The sequence below is a fragment of the Scomber scombrus genome, chromosome 16 (assembly GCF_963691925.1).
Source record: "Scomber scombrus chromosome 16, fScoSco1.1, whole genome shotgun sequence".
Classification (NCBI taxonomy): domain Eukaryota; kingdom Metazoa; phylum Chordata; class Actinopteri; order Scombriformes; family Scombridae; genus Scomber; species Scomber scombrus.
Genome location: NC_084985.1, coordinates 6,197,911 through 6,214,112, shown reverse-complemented (window position 1 = coordinate 6,214,112; position 16,202 = coordinate 6,197,911).

The following is a 16,202-nucleotide window of genomic DNA, read 5'->3' as shown; positions in this document are numbered from 1 at the left end:
CAACCCTGAATAACTGCAAAAGTACTTATTAGATACGTGATCTTGTAAAAACAAAAAAAAAACCTCTTTTAGAAACATTTTATAAACTATGCATAGAAAACCACAACTAAAAATTGGGCTTTTGAGAGCTCTACTGAATTAAACGTCTCTCTCGGGTGTTTGAAATGTTTTTCAGCAATTAGTTATTTTCAGCTACAGACTGGAGATGTACTTTAAAAACACTTTTCTTTCTTTCTTTCTTAATATTTAAAAAAAAAAATAATGATCAGCTATCAGCAGTAATAACACTCATTGTCCATCCATCCATCATATCTATCCAGCTGTCTGTCTATCATCTTAACCATGATAATTAATCACCCACTGAGATTAATTCTTCCTTTTTCATCTTCATACTTTCTCAAATAACACATGAAATTTCTACCACCTGATTATTTTTCCTGTGTATCCCTCAGAGAATAGCTGTCACCAAATTATCTTGAATCTGTACCTGTTCCAGATGATAAGCCAAACTAAAACTGGCTTTTTCAATCACTTGTGGAATCGTCTTGGTATCTCATTTTCTCTTGGGCCATTTTTCTCGGTGGGGCTCCGACACAACAGGGGGCGTTTTCCTCCTCCTACTCCGCGCCATTTTTCCTCTCTCATCACATCTCTCCCACTCGCTATCGACTAGCTCATTGATTCAGTGGCCGGCTCTCCCTCGATCTATCTCACTCACTTAATCTCTGAGTCTGCCTCTCTACCTGCTTACACTAATCCTTCTATCTTGCAATTTCTTTTCTTCCCCTTCCTCACATCTCTACTCTCAATCACAGACTCATTCCCTCTCTTTTCATCTCAGTCATCAAACCTCTTCCTCAACCTTTTCTTAAATATACTCCTCAATCATGGCTTTTGCAAATTGCAGTAATAAGTGATTTCATTAGTGTGAGCTATTGATAGCAAATGATGGCAGCGAGTAGAGGCTTGTCGCTACATTTACTTCAAATAAATTCATGTAAAAGTTGTTCTGATTTACGCTGGTGGTAATAAAGGTTCAAACTCTGACAGGACAGGTTCACAATTTTTCAGTTTTGTCTGTCTTAAAACAGTCAGGTGCCCCGTATGTATAATGAAACAGGTTCTGCTTGCTTCAAATTATTCCTCCTGATCATACTGACCTTTTAGAGATTAAAATGTGCTTTCAGAGTAAATGATGGGGGACAAAATCCAGGGGCCTCCTTCTTTACAAAAATATATGATGTATTATTATTTGAGGCTACTACAAGTACCCGAATCAAATCAATCTTTAAAAGTTACTTTTTTTTAGTGCCAAATGTTCTCTTTTTGTTATGATCCATTGAAAACACTGTCTGTTGAGACAGCAAGACACTTTTTAATATTTTTTCTTTCTTTCCTTCCTTCCTTCCTCCCTCCCTTCCTTCTTCCTCCCTTCCTTCCTTCATCCATCCTTTCCTTCCTTCTTCCTTCTTTCCTCCCTCCTTTCCTTCCTTCTTCCTCCGTTCTTCCTTCCTTCCTTCCTCCCTCCCTTTCTCCCTTCTTCCTTCCTTCCTCCCTCCTTTCTTTCCTTCTTTCTTCCTTCTTCCTTCCTTCTTCCTTCCTTCCTCCCTCCCTTTCCCCCTTCTTCCTTCCTTCTTCCCTCCTTCACTTCCTTCTTCCTTCCTTCCTCCCTCCTTTCCTTCCTTCTTCCTTCCTTCCTCCCTCCTTTCCTTCCTTCTTCCTTCCTCCCTTCCTCCCTCCTTTCCTTCCTTCTTCCTCCCTTCTTCCTTCCTTCCTTCCTCCCTCCTTTCCTTCCTTCTTCCTCCCTTCTTTCCTTCCTTCCTTCCTTCCTTCCTCCCTCCTTTCCTTCCTTCTTCCTTCCTTCTTCCTCCCTTCCTTCCTTCTTCCTCCCTCCTTTCCTTCCTTCTTCCTCCCTCCTTACCTTCCTTCCTTCTTCCTCCCTCCTTTCCTTCCTTCCTTCCTCCCTCCCTCCCTCCATCCCTTCCTTCCTTCCTCCCTGCCTTCCTCGACTCAAGGACAACAGGAGGGTTAAGGTGTTTCTTTCTTTCCTGTTTCAAGGTACTTATTCCATAAAAAGTCATATTTTAGTCTGTTTTGATGGAAAAGAACCATGTGATGAAAGGATCTGGTAAAGACTTAATACTATGGGATTAAACATTGCTTTCTTTTACAGTACAGTTTCAGTTTACTTACTCTATAAATGATATATGTATTATACTTAGTAATTAGGTGACTGGGAAAGGAAGGGTTACCAATTACATTTAGTTGATCCACAGAAAAACAGCATTAAAATAGGGATAGCTGTTCAGTGGAACAATCAGTCTAATGTTTTAAGACTGGGAAAAGATTCTCTCAAAGATTTGTCAAAATCAAACCTGTGATACCATCTGAGACTTCAGCTTTGACTGATGCCTGATGTCACTGGATATAGAAGATAAATCAGGTAATGTGCAGCCTTTGTACAGTAGACGGGAACCCGCGGTTTCATCTTCCATGCCGTTCAACATTTAATATGATCGTCCATCACATGACAGCGAGTGCCTCACTGTGATTTGAATTAAACCACTCCTGATACCCGACCTGCTTCTCACTCACTTTATATCTTTGTCAAAAGCAGAGCCCAGCATGAACCAGGATGAACTTAGCGATACGGTTAATTAGCCACAAAAGTGAACAAATGCTCACTGACAATGAGCATGTCTCTTGTCATGTGATCTGACAGCGTTCAGCTAAAGAGCAGCAGCTACAGAAAAGCTTAAAATAAAGAGCACACCTGGCAGCCAGAAAACACAGACAACTAAAAAACGAAAATCTTAGAAAGGTAATTTTAAGACTTTTTCTTGTGGAAGACACTATGATTACACGGCTAAATAATATACTAGAGATTCAACAGAGAAAAGTGTCCCATAGATTTGACAGAAATCACACATCAAACTCAATAGAAGCATTATTTTAGGGCGGACACAGTGCACTTAATGGCCCAAAATGTCCATCTCCGCACAATGATTATATAAAACATAAAAGTTTGAGATATCCAGAAGAAATTGAACTCACCAACAATGGCGGAGCCTGTTTACCAGACAGTTTGAACCACATGGCATTGAATGATGTTCAAGTAGACAGATTATAATTGGGGTTTTAAAAAAGCTTTTTTATGGTCCTGTGAGATGTTTTGGACTGTGAAACATGCCACCATGGTGTTTACAAAGTCTACATTTATAGATTATATGGTAAGCTTTAGAAATCTTTCAGCAGCTCTTTATTCTGTCTCACACTTCCCTTTGGCAGAAAGTGTAGCAGACCTTGACCTTGGTCAATGCTAAACTGATTACAGGCAAATGAAGTGGATGTGGATGCTCCCCTAATGTATTGGGGATGTACTCACATTGTAAGCAGAAATGGATTAAACAGACTGATAGAAAATGGGCAGCAGGACAGTAAACATTCCTTCAATCACGCATAGAGTTTACTAGTATAACAAACCAAAGGTGCTGAATAGCTGTCGTCTTTAGCTAACTTATCACCAGAATTAAAGTATTACATTTTTAGATGGAAGATATCACATTGTTGCAGCAAGATTACAGAATTATACAATGAAATGAACAGCAATGTATGGTTTTAGAGGGAGCTACATGGTGTACTTACATTACATTTGCTCAAACTCTTCTGTGCAGCGTGTCCGGCGAAAGCAATGGTTGCCAGGCAACTTGAAATAGTTACAACAGGTTAGATGCTTTTAGACAGTGAGCCTTTGCCGCTGTCTGTGTAAATGTAAACCAGTGTAAATGTACGTAGGTCAGAGCAGCAGCAACAAAGAGACACTTTGTTGGTGCTGTTAGAGTTTATAATGGTTCAATTTTAATTTATTTCCCCGCCGCAGCTCGCCATGTGATGTGACGCTGACAACCAAAGAAACCAGGGAAAGAGATACAGGACCTGATTATACTGGTGTTTGAGAATCCACATTTGTATTAATCTTCACCAGCAGAAAAAGGACAATCAATGAAGAGGAAAAACAGCACTGGAGCGACATCAGTGTCGAGGTATGAATATCTGCTCTGAGACAACAAACAAAGTATATGATTGGCTAATACTTGGTGGGAATGGAGGTAGCATCATTGCGCCCTGCCACAATTCAAAATACAGACATAGGCAACCACTTGCTGTCTTAAAGCACCTTAATTCCTTCAAAATCCTCAAAGTTTGTTCACTTATGTACAGACTGAAGAAACAGGATGCCACATATTCATTAATAATCTTTAGAGGTGTTGTTAGGTGGTTTGGACAGAACCAGGCAAGCTGTGTTCCCCTGCGTCAGTCTTTATGCTAAGCTGGGATAATCACCTCTTGGCTCTAGCTCAATACTTAATGCACACACAACACTAGCATCAATCTCCTCCTCTAACTCTGTAGAAAGAAAGAAAATATGCAGATTTACCCAAATCCTGTCATTTTGTGAAGCATAATGTTTACACGCTCTGTTTCTCACCGGATGGCCACGATAGTGTCGGTGTCTGCTGAAGTCTCAGTCTGTATTATAAATTAGTTTTTCTTGGACTTTTGATTTTGTCATCTCTGATTGTTATACTGTTAAATGAGTGTTTTCGGACCTAATCCCTACAAAAAAAAATGTAGTTCTGTGCATTCATTATTGATCCGACTCAAAATCCTCTTTACCTCTGCCATGGACCACGCAGCGGTTTCAAATCAAAACATCTGAGACGCCACGCACCAATTAAAGTCTGATATGCTGACATACTTTCCCATTTCCACTCAAGAAAATGGATCATATTCAAGCGAGATTAAATAACATACATGGATCGCTGTCTACAATTGGAGAGCAAAGGTTTGGAGCAGAAGGGTCAGTTCTAATGAGGACTTGAAAACATTTCAGATTTAGAATAAAAATTGTGTCAGAACACTGGAGTAAGAAATCCTCCTACCTGAAGCAAAAGGTTGAAGATGTTTCTTTTTCTTCCTGACGGGGTCGGGAGATTCTGGGCTTCATGAAACAGCTGATCCAACTTCTCCTCGGTAAAGAAAACTTTCTGCTAATCACTGAGCGGATTCATTGTTCTCCTACTGTACACCAGCAGGATTGTAAAGCTTGATTAATTTCTAGCTTAATTTCTAGGTTAAAATGTGGATACTTTGACTTGCCCAGGAGAAAAAAGGACTCATGTTCACATCTATCAGGATTTCAGTGCTGATTTTCCTTAGAAATGTCGTCAGTTTGATTCCATTAAAAAAAGTTCTGTGACCTGGAAATCTAATACTCAGTATCCTATCCTGCATTGCTGCCCTGATGATGATGTAGTATACCTTAGTGATATCCCCATGAATCTCCATGAACAAGTCTTTCTCTCCATCTATGTGCTGGTTTTATTGTTTCTATCATACATTTGTTATGATGGTACAGCATGTCTTAAGACTGACTTTTTATTAGTAACCCCTCTTGCCACTGTGTCTATATTATTAAACTACTGAATTTTTGTTTGGTTGCTGTAAAATGTTTATTGTTTTTCACACTATAGGCCATGATCTTTGAGAGTTGAATATTCATTGTGACATACAGTAATGTTATTCAGGGTATTAATTAAATTTAACAATGCAATCACAACAATGTATCTGCTGCTAAACTTGCAGACTGAGCTCCACTTTTTCTTTGTTTGGGATAATCTTTGAATATTTTGTTTCTGCATTATGGAAAAAGGTGAACCTCGGGCTGTCGCTGTTCTCCATTTTTATTAATGATCTGGGATTGTCATATTCAATTATATGCAGATGATACTGTGATGTACATTAATGTCTGATTTTGATGCCGTTCAAAAATGGTTTCCTTTTCACACTCTTCTACTGAATAAGACTTCCTATTCAGTAGAAGAATGTTAAAAGGAAAGCATGTTTTAAGCGGCATGAAAATCAGACTTGTTAGGCATTAAATCTAATTGTCTCCATTTAACCAATAATTGGTTAATTAATATCTTAGATGGGACACCACTCGAGAAAGTGGAGGAATTTAAATATTTCGGTTTCTGGCTTCTCAATTTTGACTCAGTGAGAAAGAAAATAAATTGCGAGCCTGAAGATTTTATATTGCTTCAATGCATTTTTTAAGACTATCCTTCTTACTTAAAACAGTTCTTAATTCCTTATAGATCGTGGTATAGTGCTGAGTATCCTTTTTGCCTTATTACCAGAATTTATAAAGAAATTGGGCGACGTGTCTTTAAGTTCAAAGCTCCATCACATTGGAGCAACCTGCCCATTTCACTTAGATCTGTTACCTCCTTTCATTTTCTATAATGCATCTCTTTTCACTCTTTTTGACCTGCTCTTGCTTCTAATTGAGTCTGAGATATGGAAATAATGTATCTCTAATGTTTCGGTGTATGTAGCCTGTATAGCTTTGTTTGAGTATGGATACATTAACAGTATGTGGGGGGGATCAGTGGGTGTGGGAGTGGGAGAGCTTTTGTCTGTGTGTGTGTGTGTGTGTGTGTGTGTGTGTGTATGTGTGTGTGTATGTGTGTGTATGTGTGTTATGTTGCTTTATGTACTGTATGTTCTCTATATCTTGTGTTAAGGACCCTCTTGAAACCAAGATGATTCATCCTAAGAGGTTTATCCTTCTCATGGTGCAGACTGACACACACACACATAGTCCAGATGCTCCAGACCACTAAACACTCTGTTCGGTGGGTGATAGGTTTCGAGTCACGATTATGCAAGTTCAGTTATTGAGGTTGGTTTGTCAACTTTGCAGCGCTGTATCCATCATGCACTGTGTGGCCAGATCTCTTGCTCTCCATAGAAAAATGAATGGGATGAACGTCCGTTAACAGATTCGATGTGTCTGCACCGTAATAAATGTACAACTTTTGCTGCAGAGAAGTGTGTTGACAGATGTAAAGTAATGATCAACCAAGACATCCGGTGATTTTGGTTTACAGTTTATTTGACAAGACAATGATCTGTAAAACGTGTACAATAGGTTTCCCAAAAAGCATACAAAATGATAATTGATCTGTGATTAAAAAAAAAAAAAAGAAAGAAAGAAAGAAAATCGATAAAAACTCACAAAAACTATGATTACATTTCCAGTGTGTTTTGTTCTTTAGCATTGTCATCATCAGTGTCAAACTCATCTTGTGTTTGTGTGTTTCCCCCTTTCATCATCTGTTGTACTGTCAGACAAGAAATGTGAGAATTGAAAAGCTAAAAATAACATAAAGAAGGCACGTCTGGCTCTGTGATGAAAAGCTGTGATGACAATGGATGAATGAGAGAGAGAAGGGAGAAGGGAGAAAAAAAAAAAAGAAAGGTGGCAAACGAGGGAGAGGACCAGATTCAGACCAAACAGCTTTATCGCTGACATTCACAGCTTCTGTTTCTGGCATCAAAGCTGTAACAGGGGATACGGTGAGATGGAGGAAAAGCACCTTGGCCAAAATGCAATGCTGCAGCTCTCACAGAAGGGACGGACCCAGAGCCTTCATCTAACAGCTAATCCTTCTGAAATCACTGCAGTTCTTCCGTAACCTTCTTACAATGCAAAAAATTACAGCCTGTGAACTGAGTTTGGGCTAATAGCTAAAATACCTCAGAATGAAGCAGCTCTATTAAACATGGGGCTCTGGGTAAAACTGAATGATCCTATGAATGAGACGGCAGAGCTGGAACTCAATACTTAATGCTTGCTGAGTCATTGGTCTCTGATATTGTATAATGGGTCCCAATGATTGTCTTTTTCCTTTTGCTTAAGCTATCAACAGCGGCCGCTGGCAAAGACGTAAAACACATTAATCCACAGAAACTAAATATTAATTCATTCTGGGAAATTAATTTACAGACAAAGGAGCAAAACCATCACATTTAATTCCCCATTATGACAGGTTTTGTTCTGTGGCAGGGCTATAAAATACATTATACCTGATTGTCTGACACTGCACCATGTAAGCGAGTCTGAAAAGCCAAACACTTGTCAAAGTGGTGTGACTCTTCTCACAAAACAAGGAAATACCTTTCGCCCCATAGGTCCATGCATCATGCAGACATTCCCTTTAATCAAAATAAACATCTCAGAGAAAAAAAAGCAGACATACATAATAAACTTACACCGGTAGCTACTTTAGAAGTCCCTTTTTATCCTGCATCTGTCTTGTTTTTATACTGCAAATTAACTCTTCTGTGAACTCTGGATGAGAAGCAAATATTACAAGCGCTGATAATAATTTAATTCTTCTAAAAGCGTTAAAACGCAACTGTGACTTGTGTAAAAATCCAATTTTAGAGATGGAACAAAGGTGTAGCAGTATTATAGTTAACATGCAGCAAAGACTGGGACTTCTATTATAACTACAATTATATGAACAACAATGAAAAAAGCCTCTCCACCAAAGCCAGTGATGGTTAAATATTAACATATGATTGTCGTACATCATAAAAAACTAAAATATTGCATTTGGTGCCGACCTTGCAGACAGTAAAAGCTGTAATAACAGACTTATAACTTTTCTTTTTCCATTTCTCTCCTATTGTTTCAAGCTCTATCTGCTAGTTATTTCAACTTTGTACCTGTAACCCTAACCTTAACCCACCACCTGTGTGTGTGTGTGTGTGTGTGTGTGTGTGTGTGCTTTTGTAGGTGCTCTCGTAGGTACTATGTGCTTTGTGTAGATAACTCAGTAAGATTTGTGTGCCTCAAGGTCTCAAGCAAGAACTCAAAATGAAGCGTGGCGAGAGGAAAGATTGCATCTGTGCAGCGTTGCACTCTGTGGCTGCTAGAGATGACTACTCCATGCTGTCTGCATTTTCTGATCAGCGCCAAAGACAAAAACAGGCAGCCCACTGAGCCGTCACACAACGAAACCAGAAAAAAAAAAGGAATTAAAAAAAAAAATCCCGCTCTCTCAACTTAAAATTGTGCTCATGGTGTGCATGAATGTGACAGATGCTTTGAGACTGAGATAAAAAAAACACAGCTCTCTTTTTTGACATTCAAAATGCTTTTACAAATGAAAAAGATTATTCCGCAAACAGCCTTGGGAAAGTGTTTCAACAAGCCACCGATCATGCCATGCAGAGTAATATGAACAAGGAGTAAAATCCACACCATTTCATTTTTTTATATACTCAAAAACATTTTAGATTTAGTGACAACCTCGATGTACCCATGAAAAGTAAAATAGTAATATACACTATGGTTTTTTTTTTGTTTAGTTTTTTTACTCGTTCAATTTGACACCTAACAAACTCTCATCCCCTGTACAGAGGCACTGATAACACCTATACTTGTTTATTTTTTTATGTATACACAATTCACCAACAATATATTATTCGTCAATATTATCAATACTATTTACAGTTTGTTCATCATTTGGTACCATCTGACATCTACGAAAACCAATTTTTGATTCTGTCACCTGTTTTTATGCCTTTTTTGTTTTTTTGTCTTTTTTTTATTTTGCATGGTTTGCTTGTGAACAATCGGCTAAAAAGCTAAATGCATATTTTCTCCATATGTGAAATGTTCTGCATATATTAGTATATGACCATTTTAATCTGTTAAAATGGCGGTAATGGCAGTATTTTTCCAATATATGCGGAAGATGTTCACACACTGGAAATACATTGTAATGTTGTTTCAATCATGATCTGGATTTATCAGAAGCGTGTGTGTGTGTGTGTGTGTGTGTGTGTGTGTGTGTGATAGAGTGAGTGTGTGAGAGAGCATGTGTGTGTGCTTTGCTGTACACCAAGTTTCATCTCCGCCACTGTGCAGCCGTACCAACTCTCGCAATTAACAACAGCAAATATGAATCATGGTATCTTAATCATGTAATGTTGCCAGGTTGCGGAGCGTCAAAATGATGTCACTTCCACTTCGTTAGTGCTAACGAGCAGCCTGGCACTCTGACAGTTGCTGTGGTCCAGGGACAAATAAGGCCTTTTTTTAATATATATATATATTTTTAACATAAGTGGAATGTTTCTCTTTTGGACTGTAGCCTGGGTTTCACTAGAATGGCAAATGGTTGTTCTCAGAGTTTATTATTCGGGTAGATAAATAACTGAAATACTTTCCAACCTCTCCAGTGATTAATTGAATCTGCCTGTACAGAAGGATTATCAGGCTTTGGACTTCCTTGGACCAAATTCAACTGTATGTCATTCAAACCAAACCCACCGTGGAAGAACAACACTTTGAAATGAGAGTTTTTATCTGTGCTTAGAGAGAGAGGGAAAGATGTTTAAATCAGTCTCCACGGCTGTAAACAGAAGGTCTGGCAGCCTCACATGTTACAATAACTTTGCGATGGGGATGCTGCTGCTATATTCACGGCACAAAATGTTGCATATGAGATTTCTTACTGAATCCACTGAAGAAGCTGTTTGTTGCAGTTTTTTTTGGTGGAAATTTAGATTTACAAGCATCACACACGTAATGTGCTGTGTGTTAATTAGTCTTTTAATTGTTCCAGTTCACCTACATTGCAACATCCCTCAACCATGTAATTAACATATTGTAAAACCCCACCTCATCATACGCAATGCACATAAGACGTCAGTGGCTATCAGGCGTTGCAGATATCATAAGTGTGTGTATCTTAAACTTTGCTTTAAAGGCTTTCATATTTTGTATTTTATTTTTTTGTTTTTTATTTGCCAGACATTTGGAATGTAACGCTGATTGATACCTCGGCTTGCAAAACATTTAGAGAAAGAAAAGCTTGTCATCCTTGTTAACATTCCTGTTACTCAGTAGTCCCACCTAAAAAATTAAAACCACCACTAAAACATTCATGGGGATATGTGAAAACCTCTTAACCCATAAACAACGCCCAGTAAAGAAAAATAAACTTAATAAACATCATAGTGTGCAGGTTAAAACTGTTAAAATTCAAAGAAAAATAAAGATAAATGTGCAGTAGAATGGATTTTTCTAGTGTGGCAACAAGTGTGCTCGCCTTTGCCTTTCATGCAGATTTAGGTGACCTGGAACTCGCCCATACGCCCCGCAATGATCTGTGGGGTTGCCGAGGCTACACATACATGGCGGGAGATACAAAGCTCTCGCCGCGAGAGATGTTGGCAGGCGGCGGCTCGTGACTGGATGAATCCAAGTCGTTGCCGTGGTGACCATCGGCGGCATGGTCTTTGAGCTCGTTGATGTTGTCGAATTTGGCCGAGTCGTCCAGGACCGGAGGGGCGCCGCCATTCAGGGCTCCGGTGGTCTCATCATCCAGGTTCTGCAAGAGCAAAGAGATGTGTTTATGATCAGTGTTGGGGAGTAACTAGTTACATGTAGCGGCGTTAAATGTAACTGTAATCCGTTAGTTACTTATGAAAATGTTGATGATTATAAAGGAGCTTACGTCTGAAGTCAGACCTTTAAGATTTTACTCAGGAGGGTTTTTTCCTCATTTTTTAACATTTAACATGTTATTGAATACATATATTGCTGTTTTTAATTCTATGAGATCAATATTTTTTTTATATTTTGTTCATAAATCACGATGTGGGCTTATTAGGAGCACACATGGGCTTAAATTGTGTCACAGTACCAATTAAGCTCATGCCAGACTTTTGACTTTTCTCATCAAATATCTTTATTTTATATTCCAAACTCTACATGAACTAATGAATACATTTTCAAATGAGAGATAAATGTTGCTTTATAAGAAATGATCTCCCTTATAAATCATGTCAGTATCCACGGTAACACCTGAACTTAGATTTTGGTGCTTGAAATAGTTACATTACTTATTACATTTTAAATAGAGTAACTAGTAATCTGTAACCTATTACATTTCCAAAGTAACCTTCCTGACCCTGTATATGATGCAATGCTCACACAGTGAAAACACATATAACAACACATTTAATTATACAAATCAGATCACATGAAGCCTGCTGAGGTTGTCTCACCTCAAACGAAAGCATCAAATCTGCTTTACATACCATAAGGTTTGTAAGACATTAAGAAAAGGTGTTAATTATTTTCCTTTTAGATCAATAAGAGAGATTCCACAGTTGTATAATTAAATACAGTTTAATATTAATAACACTTGATGGATTGGTACAAAGTAAAAACACCATGGCATCCCTAAAACACAGTGTGTGGTTGTCCAAACAGATAAGGTTCCTACTGTGACTGAATGTGGCTCATGTGTCAGTGAGCAAAACAGGCTAACGTGTGTGTGTGTGTGTGTGTGTGTGTGTGTGTGTGTGTGTGTGTGTGTGTGTGTGTGTGTGTGTGTGTGTGTGTGTGTGTGTGTGTGTTAGTTACCGTGACAGGCTCTCCCCCTGTAGGCTCGTAGTAAACCTCTCTTGAGGTGAGAAGTGCTGTCTCTGTGGCTGTGGGAGGCTCTGATGGCTTGTTCAGCTACACGCACAGAAACCACACGAGAAAAAGGGAAAACAATATAAAAACATAAAACAATACAATAGAGCACAGTTAAGTGGAGGAGAGGAGAGAAGAGAAGTGAAGACCTTGAAACAATGCATGAAAAGAAGTTTACATTGAGGAGACAACAAAGGAATTGACTTGAGATTTGAGTCAGACTGAAAGTGAGTCTGTGTATCCTTTTAAAATTACAGCCAGTCGCTTTAATCGTGACTAATATAAGCAAATATTAGCAAATTTAAACTAGTTGTGTAACTGATAATAATGAACAGCTCTTCTCTAATTGTGCTTCTGTCACATTTCATTTTAACATGTCAGAAAAAACAAATTCAGTGTTACAAAGTCTCGCTTTGAACGAGAATAAAGGCTTATTTTTTATGTATTTTCACAGCTCAGGTCATTGATTATATCAGATATGATAACACTAATTACTCTATCTGAGTAATTAGTGACGTGTGAATTTTAATAACACCCCTAAAAATAGATCAGACGGGCCAAAAAACAGGTGTGAGCAGACAATCAGATGTGATGTAAACAAAGTGCTACATTTATTAAAAAAATAAAAAACAAAGACAAACTGTGAAATTAATACCGTCAAAGTCTGTTAACATCACATTTTACACTGTTTTTTCTTTCTTTAACACATTTACATTCAAGTTTTCCCTCCAAATAAAGTGATAGTATCTGATCTGATTAAATAATCAGCATGTTTACTGCTTGTATGAACGTCTAACTGCTCACATTATATTCCCCGTTAGACTGATTTTTCAAGATGTTCCACTATTTTCTACTCTGGTGACTAGAACAGTGTCATAAATCAACGCACTGATGGGCCGATGTAAGCTACACAACTAAACCCCAAGTTGTATTAAGCTCGGGGTCTTATAGACGCTCAAGAACTTGAATTCTGTGAGACTTAGCCATACTGCTTTAACCCTCCTGTTGTCCTCTGGTCAAGGAAGGACAGGAGGAAGGAAGGAAGGAAAGAAGGAAGGAAGGAAAGGAGTAAGGATGGAGGGAGGAAGGAAGGAAGGAAAGAAGGAAGGAAGGAAGGAAGGAAAGGAATAAGGATGGAGGGATGAAGGAAGGAAGGAAGGAAGGAAAGGAGTAAGGAAGGAAGAAGGAAGGAAAGGAGTAAGGAAATAAGGAAGGAAAGAAAGGAATAAGGAGGGAGGAAGGAAGGAAGGAAAGGAATAAGGATGGAGGGATGAAGGAAGGAAGGAAAGAAGGAAGGAAGGAAGGAAGGAAAGGAATAAGGATGGAGGGATGAAGGAAGGAAGGAAGGAAGGAAAGGAGTAAGGAAGGAAGAAGGAAGGAAAGGAGTAAGGAAGGAAGGAAGGAAGGAAAGAAGGAAGGAAAGAAAGGAATAAGGAGGGAGGGAGGGAGGGAGGGAGGAAGGAAGGAAGGAAGGAAGGAAGGAAGGAAAGAAGGAAGGATGGAAGGAAAGAAGGAAGGAAAAAAAGGAGTAAGGAAGGAAGGAGGACGGAAGGAAAGAAGGGAGGAAGGAAAGGAAGGAAGGAAGGAGGGAAGGAAAGAAGGAGGGAGGGAGGGAGGAACGAAGGAAGGAAGGAAGGAAGGAAGGAAGGAAGGAAGGAAGGAAGGAAGGAAGGAAGGAAGGAAGGAAGGAAAGAAGGAAGGATGGAAGGAAATAAGGAAGGAAAAAAAGGAGTAAGGAAGGAAGGAGGACGGAAGGAAAGAAGGAACAGTCAAAAGAGATGGGGTCAATTTGACCCGGGAGGACGACACAAAGGTTAATATATTTAATGATGAAGTCCAGGCTTTGAAAAGACTGTTTAAACAGCTTTAAAAGAAAAATGCTTTGTCATTTCAGTAGTCATCAATCAGGCACTTATTTGTCTTCTGGACGACTTAAACATTTCCAATAAAGACTTGTGGCTTAGCCTGCGCTTTGCTCTCATAGACTTAAGTTAAAAATAACAGTACAGAGATAATTCTTTATTTCAGTCACATTGCCCTGACACACTGTCTAATAAACTTTCACTGGTGAACTCTGTGAACCTCTATTTCAACCCTGGCATTTATGGCCATTTAGACATCCTTTATACATCTAATCAAAATAAAATTGCAGAGTTTTAGTCTCATTACATAATATAATGCAAGCACAACAAAATCTGATAGGATGATGGAATAAAATAAGTGGATAGAGGAAGGAGGAGGAAGGGGGGGGGGAGGAGGAGAGGAGCGCTCTAATGGAGCTCTTTACAAACCAAGCTAATTATTTCGACACACATAAGCCAACTCAGATCTCTAATCAATAGCCATTAGCTCCATTATGACTGCCTAAATGGACTGAGTGTGTGTATTTTGTGTGTGCATGTAGAATATAATTGCAGTGACAATAAAGATTGATTTGAAGCCATGTCGGCCACTCACCATCTCCGTTGAGCTGCCTGCCTTCACTGGGGGAGGAGGCTTGTGCTTGGGTGGGCCCCTGATTGGATGAAAGACAGAGATAATGTAGGTATTGATCACTGCTATGTTAGGACGTCAGATTTCTTTGTATTAAACAGCAAAAAAAAACAAGTCGAGGGAAATGGAGAATGCACTGAATTTTTAAAAAAGTCTTGATATATCGGGCTTTCAAAACGTCCCATTGTGCTGTAATTCAATCCAGATTCTTTTCATTTATTTTTACAGAATTCAACAATCACAGTCCACTTTCAATTAAAGTGCGGAGGCTTGCTTTGGAAGGCAGAAACTGGGGATTTGGATTTGTATTGGTGGCAAAAATCAGTTTTTTGTTGTTTTTTTTTGCCTGCAGAGACGAACAATGAGAAGTTACTGATTCAGCTGGACAGCTTGTGAATATATGGGATGTTTTTTAATCATTAGTTTATATTTATTACATATGAAGCAATAGCCCAATCTATTATATCATTTGTTCTTGGATGAAATGTTCTCCATACATCTATCATTCCCATGTCTCTACATGCTCTCCTCTCATTTTCTGCTGTTGAATCTAAATTAGGATATAAGACAAACATTCAGATCACCCCCAATAATAATCATTCCTTTTTCTTTGAGTTATTATTACATGTATAATTTGGTTCATAAATTCAGTGGCGGGTCTTCATCTGGCGGGTAATAAATATTTATGAGAGTTATTTCGATGTTTTCTATTTTTCTCATCGCCAAAAACAAACCTTCCTTCCTTGTCCACTTTAATATTTATCTTCTGAAATGGTATGTGAGTTTTTTATAATAGCTCGTCCGCTCCTTGATGAGCTACATATGAGGAGGAAAAAACTTGAGCATTTGCAAATTCTTCCAAACTTCTTGTTCCTCTTGTGTCTAATGTGTTTATCCTCTTTCTTTTTTTCGTAAAGGCCATTTTCATTTAGAGAAATAATATTCAGATCATAGCTTTTAAAAAAAGTTGAACATAAACAAAAAGTTAAATATTCAGTTTTATCCGAAGGAGGGTTGAATTAAGGACAACTGGACTAAGAAGTTTGGCCTCTGACTGGTGGACTGGTGGGGAGTCTCGGGTATTTAACCTCTGTGGGATCTTTATCACGGTCACTGATATCACTTGGTTCATTAGTGTTCCCGGCTGTTGTAGCGACAGTTGTTAGAGACATTAGGGGTCACCTGAGGCCAAGTGTAAATGACAGTCATTGGAGTTGTCACACGAGGCCAAATGTGAATAGTTGTAAAGTCTCCTGGGAATGGTTGAGAGGATGTACTGGAAGCAAAGGGGTGAAAGGACAGCATTTGTAAGTGGGGAGGAAGTGGGAAGTGGGAAGTGGGAAGTGGGAAGTGGGAAGTGTTG